This window comes from Silene latifolia, chromosome X, assembly GCF_048544455.1.
Source record: "Silene latifolia isolate original U9 population chromosome X, ASM4854445v1, whole genome shotgun sequence".
NCBI lineage: Eukaryota > Viridiplantae > Streptophyta > Magnoliopsida > Caryophyllales > Caryophyllaceae > Silene > Silene latifolia.
This window is the reverse complement of record NC_133537.1, coordinates 176575003-176586668: the sequence shown is the minus strand read 5'-3', so window position 1 is coordinate 176586668 and position 11666 is coordinate 176575003. Positions and strand designations below refer to the sequence as shown.

The 11666-nt window shown below is 37.2% G+C and overlaps 1 non-coding gene across 1 annotated transcript; it reads right to left on the bottom strand.

Annotated features, from left to right (window-relative positions):
- Positions 1-7832: 7832 nt before the first annotated feature.
- Positions 7833-7939, bottom strand: LOC141625682 (small nucleolar RNA R71). Its single transcript, XR_012535450.1, has one exon. It is a non-coding gene; the product is annotated as a small nucleolar RNA R71 (small nucleolar RNA).
- Positions 7940-11666: the final 3727 nt, after the last annotated feature.

The following is an 11666-nucleotide window of genomic DNA, read 5'->3' as shown; positions in this document are numbered from 1 at the left end:
AGTAAACCCTAATTTATGTACCTAATCCCCACTATAAATACCCCATTAGTCTAATTAGGTTAGAAGGTTCTTCTTAGCAATCTCTAGAGTAGTTTATTTCAATCAAATCTCTCTTTAATCTTGTAATCAACTTTTAATCAAGTCTTAATACAAATCTCATTTCCTTAATCTCTCTTTTGTTCATCTTTCATTTTGGGTAATTGACGATTATTTGGGTTATTATTGGGAGATTGACAACCTTCCAATCAATCATCAAGTACTTCTAATATTCTTTGCTTTATTATTGGAATCATTAGTAGGTATAATTCTCTTAAACCCTTTTAATTATTGTTAATTATCTTCATTTATTCATCATGTTTTACTTTGTTGGTATGATTGATGACCTTGCTAGCTTGTTCAACATGATAATGAGTGAGTAGTTTCCTTAGTTAGGGTTAATGGGTAATTAGGGGAAATCAACATGGGGGATGATTCATGCTTAAATTAATATATTTTCATGGTTTATTTGCTTGCTTGTTGTGATCTCAACTTATGCACATGTTATGTTTGATGAAATGCGAGCCTATGAATCCTTGCATTTTTTACCCATCACCTATCTTTTCAATGAGATTTGTAAGACATAAACCAACTCGAGTCTCATTAGACCATGCATATAGTTGAGTAGGGAAGATTAAGTCGACTTGTAGGTGTTGTACAATCTAATCGATTCGGCTCCGGGACCCAAACTTTCCTAGGATTGTAAGATATAAACCAACTCGATCCATCACAATAATAATTGATTGCTTATAATTTGAGAATATGTTTGTATGATGAATTCCCATGAATCCCCTATGACCCCATGACACCCTAGTGCCTTTTATCGATTGTTTACATTCCTTTTTAATCATCTTGCTTGTTTACTTTTATTGCTATTTAGTTTAGTGATCTTCTACTTCAAACCCCAAATTGTGACACCCCTAGACACCACTAGTTGCAATTGAAAATCTCATCTCAATTTCCGTCCCTTGGGATCCGACTTTTACTTGCCTCTTTACTAATTGTAGAGTTGTTTGTGGAGTTATAAATTGTGTTTTGGTCTAGATGCTCATAACGACAAGTACCGAAAACTAAACCTCCAGGTGAGTCCGACCAAGGGTTCCCTTCAAACTTCTAACGGTTCCTTATCAAATGTTGGATTACAAAACTTGCAAAACCTCCAACTAATCTCTCGTTCTAGTATTCCCTCTAATTTCCCGATTTCATAAACCTTTTGTCACTATTTATTCGATTCATATCATTCCTCATGTCAAATCTCACACCCTTCGAAACTTTTATCAACCTGTGTCCTCACTCTCTTTTCACTCTTGGTACCTTACTATTCTCTCATCATTCTATAAATCTTAACTCAAACCTATGTTATCCCAAGATTCCCGAGTCATACTCAATAAGGTCACTCTCACTTGTCCTTTAAATTCTATTCCCTAACTATGAGTCCGAACAACCGCTAAATATCCAACCTTGGTAGCATTCCACTCATTATTTATAGGTTGTCTCTCATGATCAACTCACTCAACTCAAAAATTTTCATAGGCTAGTATACCTTCCTAGGTTTCGCAAATTCTTAAACTCGATGACTATGTCCTATTTTACACATCTCGTCGAAGACGCATGCCTAAGGTTTAGGAAAAGAAAATCATTCTATTATGCTCACACACAAACTCTATGCTCGGAGATCCCCGTAACCACAGAAGGTAAAATTGGCTCCTGGCGAGCTTCCCTTGCTTGGTTGCTCCTCGCTTTGCTTGAGGACTTCGGCACGCCCCAGAATTAATTTCACATGCAACTTCCGGGTAGGGGTGATGAGAATTCCAACAATCCGGAAAGGATACAGAAGTGGTAGGAAATCAAATAAATTGGAATGGATAGAAAACTTCCCAACGCTTAAATAGGTGACTAACACTTTAAAATAAACCCTTGACACAGGCTTGTCATTAAATTGAAGTTTACTTAGCTCGAAGAATGGAATTAAAGAAATTACGGCATGGCTTCCTTTGTATTTCAAACAAAGAACAAACATGATTGAATAGTACACTTGAAATATGATGAATCTTGTAAAATGATGCAAATTCAAAAATCAACTATAGCAATCTTACCAACTTTGTAAAATCTGCTGCCCTATTATGCAATTTTTACAAAACTTGACTAAAATTTAAATTACTATATTAAAACTCTAACATAACGATGATTTGTTTCAAATTTCTTGAAAACTTTAGTCCCGAATAAGCCGACATAAGATGACACATGTCGCTATAAGCCAAGTTCACAGTATTAGGAATAAATTAACACAAGAACCTAACATGGTAAAAGTCAAAATCCGGGTAGGTATACCACTCATTTTCGAAAAATTTAAGACGGATAAATCTCTCATTACTTCACAAGATGTTATAGTCAAACCTTATGTATACTTGACACAACCTTTTTGTAATGTTTGTCACCCCTTTAGGGCGGAAAAATTCAAATCATTTTATGATAATCCCCCAATAAAATTATAGTCTCACGTTACTATTAAACCATGTTTAAAATGAAATCAAAAATTGTTCATATTCTCACTTAGTTCAAAAATTTTGGGCCAAATCGATGATGAAATCTTCATTTTTAAGATGATGTACCACACTACTAGTGAAGATAGTAGTCTTGTAAAACAATTAAACCAAGTTTCACTTATGAAAGATCAAAATCTTGAAGATTAAGATAAACGTTTGATATGAAATTTTGACATACAAGATAAAATTCAACATTATTAATAAATATAAAGCCTTTGTTATCCAATTAGACCCAACAACGAACACAAAAATCCAACTATTGACTCAAGAATACAAGTTTTTAAGCTCGTCCAAGGTGGATAAAATTTCAACGTAAAAAAAATCTTGATAAAATTTGAACAAATATATGTAGATCTACCCAAATCATGTTTGGGAAGAAATGAAGAAGGTCAACACTCTTACGCGGTCAAAGTTGAGAAGACGGATGAAGAAAAGTAGAGTAACAAAGTGTAATCCAAACAACCAATTACTAACATGGAGTTTGAAATTATTTTAAGATAAACAGATAATGAAGTTACGAGGTTTGAGGTAGAAATGAAGAAGATAAGATAAAGAAAATCATAAATTTTCACGAGTTTCTCAGCTCATCAGACCCACTCGATCGACTAATGAGGGAACTCGGTCAAGTGCTGCTCTACTCGGTCGAGTGACAGGTTACTCGTTCGAGTGGCAAATTTTCCAGAAGTTTTCCAATTTCTGTAACTTGCCCACTCGGTCGAGTGACGCCCCCACTCGGTCGAGTACTGCCCTACTCGGTCGAGTGTGGCCTCGTACTCACTCGAGTGATACTTTACGACTTTCAATTCTCGATTAAATTGAACTATGATATTCCCTGCATCACAAAGAAAGGTTCGGGAGTCCACTGACCCTCGGAGACCTATCCCGAGTTAGCTCATACGGCATCATACTAACCGTCTTAACACATTACCTCCATACTCATAACTACTCTACTAACAATCATCAACATTAATGCCTTAACGATAGCACTAACAAGTTTAAACACGAAATTGATTTATCTAAATGCAAATATTCGGGACTAACGTCTCTTATACCAACACACACCAATTGCTTCTAAAACATGTTATACACATTAGCCTACTCATCCATCTTTCACATATTATCATTTACCACACAAACCTCTATATCATGCGAGAAACTCAACAAAATCGTAACACACGTATAATCATTCAACATATCACGTCACGTTTCCCGACTCGTAACCACCCACTTAGTGACCAACTAAAACAGTAGGATCTAGTTTTGAGATGAGGGATCCTACTCACCCAAAACAGACCTCCTATTGTACTCATGTCGGGTTCATTTTATTAGACACTCCTATGTTCATTTTGGTTCATTGGTTTTGGTTCCAAAATCTTCGCTCTGATACCACTTTGTAACACCCCCTTCTTACCCGGCCAAGGGAATTAGGAGATGTTACCATCTCTGTTTCCCGAGGCAGTGAAATCGGAATTAAAATTAAGGAACTTTATTAAATAAATAACAAGTTCAGTTATTACAAACATAAACTAATGAATAAATGAAATACAACTCGTCTATGACTATGTCATCTACCTAGTGACTATGTACTCGACTCCAAAGTCCGTAGCGTGGCCCGAATCCGGATCACGTCAACAAGCAAACCTGTACTTAACCTGCTCCCCATATAATCGAAAATATCATATGGATCGACTCAGGGCACCCCGGAAATAGGTGACAATTACACATACACACAACACGTTAGTTTTAAATAACGTTTGACACGACTAAAAGTGTGTGAGTATCCAACATGACTATGATATGAATGGGAGACTATTATACGATCACCATACCGGTACCGGGACACGCCCAGACGTACCCACAACCACCAATGCCAGGAACACATCCAAGACACCACAAATCACATAAGGTACTCCGAACACGTTGGTGGTACCGCGCCTGAGAGTGACTCGGATCCCCTGCCAGACGTCGTGTCTATTGTGACTCATATTTGAGCACATTTACTCCCCAAATTAACCTTATTTCCATGCTTTCTAGCACATATTTGGGTCATTTCTAATCTTTAGTTTCTCATTTTGCATATTCTTTGAGGTTTTGTGTCCTTGGTAAGAGAGGATTGCTAACCTTGCATTTATGAGGCGAAATGGAGCTCAATGGATCGCATCTAATGACCAAGAATCAAAGAGAAGACCAACACTAGAGGCCTAAGTAGATAAATAATGTGAAATGGGCAATGATGAAAAGTTCCTTGCATCCCCAACACGATCCTTGTGGATTGTTAAGGAGCCAAACAAGAGAACAACACTGTCCAAAAATCGGAGCAGCCCGAGCTCAGGACGAGCGGATCAGAGCAACGATCTGAGCGTCCTAGAGCATGATCCAAGCGTACCAAAGTGCCAGGATCCGAGCGGCTTGATCCGAGGACGAGCGGATTGAAGTGCCTCAGGACGAGCGTCTCCCCTGTGATCCGAGCGGTTCCACATACAGAACAGGCCGTGCCTCAGCTAAGGACGAGCGGATCCTGGTGGGACTAGCAAAGACGATCCGCGCATGTCCCTCGGGAGTTGCATTTCCTCAAGTTTTCTTACGGTTTTAATAGTCATTTAAGCCCTTAGTAACCCTAATCCTTGTACTTAATTTTAATATAAATACCCCATTGTACTACCTAGATTATTAGGATGTTTTTAATCATCTCTTAATATCATCTGAATTTAGTCTTAATTTAGGTTTAATACATTGCTCAATATTAATCACATCTTAATCTCTCCTTAATTCTCTCAATTGTTCTTAGTTTTATTTGGATAATTATAAGATTACTAGTGTAGATCCCGCGCAAATGCGCTGTAAATATAGGCCTTTTAATTTTTAGTGTATTAGTTATAGATTTTAGATTTGTATCTCGCGAATTTTTATAAAAAATAACTAATATTAAAATTAATCAAAATAATTAAATAATTCCATAAATTGTGTTTTTTATGAAAATATTTTAATTATATCAATTTTTTTTTAAAAAAAAAAAACTTTTTCATCACGAAGTTAATAATAGGAGATACAGTTTTTATGTATAGATTATTTTAAATGGAAAATTAGCTTAATAAATGAAAATCTAATTTGTTTCCATATATAATTTTGAGCATTTTAGAGGGAAAACTTTAGAGAAGTTGTATTCTCTTAGTATATAAGAAGATTTATTCTTTTAAAATTTGCACCTCATTAATATTTATTAGTTCACTCCATTGTATTTTGATATGAAACAAAAGAATTGAAATGGAAAACTAATAAAAAAAATTATTTAAGTTGGGAATTTTTTTTAGTGAATTTTTTTTGTCACTAAGCTAATAATAAGCAGGTGTCAAGTTATTCTCTACAGTAATAATTATTGCATTACTGAACAATTTAGCAGCTTATACTTTATAATTTAATATCAATTTTATTTTATTTTAATGAAAAAATCATAATTATGAATTTATTTAAAAAAATTGAGTTTATTTATAAGAATATATTCATTGAAAAGATAATAATGTAATGAAAGAAAATTTTTTTTATTACCTTGTTTAGCTAGATGCTTTTTGGAGGGAAAACTAAAAGAAATTTTATTCTCTTAGTAGTAGGGGATTTGGGTTTACTGGGAGGATTGACAACCTTTCATCAATCATCAAGTACTTCTATTATTCTTTGATTTATTATTTGGATCATCTCCATAGGTATGATTCCTTTTTACCTTTGTTTAATTATTGTTAATCACATCATTTATTCATCATGTTTTGCTTTGTTAGTATAATTGACAACCTTATTAGCATGCTAAACTTGATCATGAGTGAGTAGTTGTTTAGCTAGGGTTAATGGGGAATTAGGGAAAACAAACATGGGAATTAATCTATGCTTAATCTAATATGTTTTCATAATTAATTTGCTTGCTTGTTGTGATTTCAACCTATGCACATATTATGTTTGATGAAATGCAAGCCTATGAATCCTTACATTTTTTTACCATCCCTTATGGTTTCAATGAGGCTTGTAAGACATAAACCAACTCGAGCCTCATTAGACCATGCATAGAATTGAATAGGAGGAGACTAAGTTGACTTGTAGGTGTTGTACAGTCTAGACGTCTCGGCTCCGGGACCTAAATTCTCTTAGGGATTGTAAGATATACACCAACTCGATCCCATCACAACAATAAGTGCTTGAATCTATTTGAGAACATGTTTGTATAATCTATTCCCATGAATCCCCTATGAACCCATGACACCCTAGTGCTTTTAATCATTTGTTTACAAACCCCTTTAATTACATTGCTTTGTTTTCATTAATTTACATTCATCTTGTTTATTAGTTGAGAATACACCTCATCTCAACCCAACTTGTGATACCCCCTAGACATAACTACTTACAATTGAAAATCCTACATCAATACCCGTCCCTTGAGATCCGACCTTTACTTACCTCTTTACTAAGAGTAGTTTGTGAAGTTATAAATATTGTTTTGGTTTGTAGCTTTTGACGACGAGTTTTGAACCGAACAAAAAATGGCGCCGTTGCCGGGGACGGTGTTCAATTGATTTTATTTTCGTTAATTGTTTTTAGTTGTGTCTTTCTTTCTTTGCCTTGGGGAAGTTAATCTCCTTAAGGTTGTTCTAATTGTTTTTGAGTTGTTTGATATTTTGCATGACTAGGAGATCATAAGGTAATTTATTACCTATTGATTTCGAGATTGAAAGGACCTTAACCAACAATAGAAGAGTTGCTAGAGGTAATTTAAGAGTTGTAGGTATTGGTGAGATTTTGGACATTCAACCAAATAACATTGAGTTTACCAACCCTTTTGCAAGAGAAGGAGAGGATAACCTAATTCATAACCCACCACAAAATCAACCTACAATGCCTAAATTTTCATCACATTCCGTACCAACCGAGGAGAACCTACGAAACGGTACTGCTACACCACCACATTTAACCGGTAATTTCATTGCCAAATCCGCATTCATACAATTAGTTGAGTGAAGTCAACTTGGAGGGATGCCTAGTGAAGACCCCCATTCACATATGGAGACTTTTTGTGACTATTGTGATGCAATTTCTCAAACCAGAGTTACTCAAGACCAAATCCGATGGGTATTGTTTCCTTTTTATTTGATCGGTACCGCAAAGCAATGGTTGAAGAGCCTAGACAAGGCTACCCTTGGTATTGATTAATGGAAGAAGTTAGCACTTGCCTTCTAAAAGAAAGTCTACCCTCCGGAGAAGACTAATATGTTAAGAGCCCAAATCACCGGGTTCAAGCAAAGGGAAGAGGAATCATTATATGAAGCATGTGAGAGATTTAAGGACACTTGTCGTTCTTGTCCACACCATGGACTTAAGGAGTGGTTCCTTGTGCAACAGTTTTGGAATGGTCTATATGAAGACTCCCGCAATATTCTTAATATGAGATCCAATGGGATGTTTACCGAAATTGATGACAATCAAACATGGGCCAAAATCGAAGAGATGGTGGTTCATAATTCCCAATATAGTAGGCCTAGAAAGGCCACTAGAGGAGGAAAGCATGAGGTAGATTCCATTACTCAATTAGATGCTCAACTAAGTGCTTATATTGACACCATCAATTTGAAATTTGAGAAGGCCATGTCTAAGCTTAATGAAGCCTCCAAATCACCCAAAAACATGTTAATGCTATGGTGGCATCATCCTCAATCCCAAGTGGAGTATGTGAAAGTTGTGGAACCTTGGGACATGATCAAAATGAATGTAGGGGAACAAGTGAACAAGTCAATGCTTTCCAAGCATACAAGAGTGGCACCCCTTATTCCAACTACTATAATGAGAACCCCAAATTCCATCCAAATCTTTCATACAAGAGCCAAAATGTCTAAAACTCCCAACAAACATATACCCCACCTCTAATGAGAAACCAAGCTCAAAGACCCTTTTTCAACCAAAGCCAAGGATACCAAAATCAACCTTCTTACAACTAATCAAATGACCAAAGCTTTGATGTTCAAAAAGCGGTCCTCCAAATGCAAAAGAACCAACATGAATTTTTCACCCAAATGCAAAAAGATAGCCAAGCTAAAGAGATCACCATCAACAACATTCTTGCACACACCAAAATGTTAGCAACTCAAATGACTCAATTAGCATCTTCTAGCTCTCAAAGACAAAAGAGGCAATTACCGCCTCAAGATAATCCTTAAAGACATGAGACGGTTAGTGCCATCCATTTCAGAAATGGTACAATATATGAGGGGCCGAAGAGGCCAATTTAGAAAGATATTGTGGATGTTAGTCACAAGCAAGGAATTGTGGAGAACTCTAAGGAGATAGATCCTACTTCCAATAAAGTTACAAAGAAGAAGAATAAAGAGAAGGCTAAGGAAAAAGAGCCTATTGTGATTATAATTCCACTCCCAAGTCGACAAGCTAAGCCTAAGCTTGATGATAAACTTGGAAAGTTCATGGAAATTGTGAAAAACCTAGAAGTATCAATCCTATTCACGTAATTGATCAATCAAGTTCCGGCCTATGCAAAATACATGAAAGATATTCTTACCAAGAAGAAATCCATCCGAAAGCTAGAGATTATTGCATTTACCAAAGTGAGTAGTGCTATTTATCAAGGAAGTTCCCCTCCAAACCTCAAAGATTCGGGAATTTTTTCTATTCCATGTACCATTGGCGACACTACAATCAACTGAGCATTGTGTGACCTCGGAGCAAGTGTAAGTGTCATTCCATACTCGGTATGTAAGAGGCTAGGGATGGGAGAGCTCAAATGCACCAACATCACACTTCAAATGGCAGATCGATCAACAAAGGTACCTTTAGGGGTATGGGATGATGTGCCCGTGAGAATTGGCAAATTCTTCATCCCGGTAGACTTTGTCATTGTAGACATGGAAGAAGATTCCAACATTCCAATCATTTTAAGAAGACCTTTCTTGCACACCGCCGGAGCGGTAATCAATGTGTAACATGGAGAGCTCACACTTCTGGTGGGAGATGAGACAATCCCTTTCAATCTTGACAAAACCATGAGAGCTCCCCGACTACATGAGCCATGTTTCATGGTCGATCATTATAGCCGAGAAAGTGATAGGAAGAAGCTAGAATCTCTATGTAAGGATCAAGCCATGGGTAAAGAAACACCACCCACATGGAAGAAGAAACTGGATGACCTTCAAGTAGCTCTATCCGGAGAGCAAGGAATTTTCAACAACAATGAGAGCTTGAATAGCTCACCCATCTTTACAAGTAATGAAGAAGGCCTCATTGGCCAAGATAACAAGAAAGAAGAGTTGCCATTATCAACCCATGACATCATTGGGGAACAAGCTAGTGAAGTTTACTGTCTATGGGACGATGAATTTGAAGGATTGGTCAATCCCTATATTGGAAATGCTATGACCTTAGACCAAGGCTTTGTGGATCCTTGTCATCACTTTGACTTGGAATACAACAATGAAGAAAACAATGTGCAAAGGTCTATCCAAGACCTCTATCATGCAATTGAGCAAGATTTCGACTACTTCTACAAGGTGTTGAGCAACATCAACAACACCTTAGCTTTGCCCCCTTGACATCTCATCCAAGAATGAGAGTTTGGTGGAGTCCTCCCTAAACCAGCATTTGTAAATATTCTAACCTTTTAACTCGTATTTTATTTCATCTATTGCATTTTTGTCATTTTTGGATTTGCATTTTTGTGCTTTAATCATGATTTTTGACATGAGAGCAAGTGAAGGAGGTATTTTAACATGTTTTGATGTGTAGTGTTTGATCAAGTGTGGGGATAGTAAGTGCCTAGGCTGAGCGAGCCTTCGCAGTGCACCCACAACAATGAACAAAGGAAAAGAAGAAAGAATGATTTGGGAAAAGGAAACCCCACGGGCAGACCTGAGCCCGTGGGAGCTGAAGATAATCAAGGCATCCCCAGTATCAATCCGGGCGTCCTAGAGAAGGATCCGAGCATCCTGGCCTTAGGACCCGGGTCCTGGGAATGTTTGAATTGAAGAAAATGTGCTGAACGAAAATCTGAGCATATCACCCTGCCTCAGGACGCTCGTCCACAACTTCGAGCCGCTCGTCTTGGCATTAGTCCGCGCGTCCTGGCATGCTTCAAAATTATAAAATTATCCTGTAAGGAAATATGCACGTCCCCAGGAGAATCCAAGCATCCCCAAAAGGAATCCGCTCGAGCTGCTACTGATCCGCGCGTCCTGGCACGAGTTTACAATTTCTTGAAATGCTGTAAGACGATCCGAGCGTCCCGTGTATGATCCGCGCATCCCGACTTGTCACTTAAGTAACTCACGGGATGACTCCTCCCCAATTCATTTCTTTCTCCCACAAACACAAACACATACCTTTTCTCCCTCAAAACCCTCAATCCCCTCATTCAAAAACACAAATTTCTCAACAAAATTCAATACCATTCAAACAAAACTTGCTCAAAACAAGATTAAATCACTCTTTTATCAACAAAAGACCATCTAAACATCAAATTCCTCACAAATTGAATCAATTATCTAGGGTTTGGGAACAAATTCGAAAATCCTAAAATTGATTAAGGAATTGATTGAAGTTTGAGGAAACAAGGAGCATTCAAGCACAATATTTTTTTGTTGATACAAATTTGACAAGGAGAACAACATGGCAAGGACCAAAGGCGGAAATAAGGCACCCGAGACTCCAAATTTATCAAAAAGACAACAAGCTCTTCTTGCATCTAAGGCTTTGGTGCTGACACAACCAAGGGTGGAAATCCAAGAAATCGCAACTTCTATGGAGGAAGCTACCACATCTACTCCGGTTATAGAACAATTGCCAAATTTTCCGGAGGTAACTTTCCTAAACGATGCAAACAGGAATGCATTTTTATCCCTTACTAGAAAGGCTATTGCGGTCACAAGGTTTATATGTCAAGATATTTTTGAAACATTGGGTGTGCTTGAAGGAAATAGAACATTTTCCGAGTCCATGAGGTTGTTAGCCCTCTTTGAAATGGAAGAATTGACCTACCCTTCATTAACCATGGTGTTCATAAGCTTCTTGAAGGTGTCTAAGGTAGGGACTCGACATTTTGTT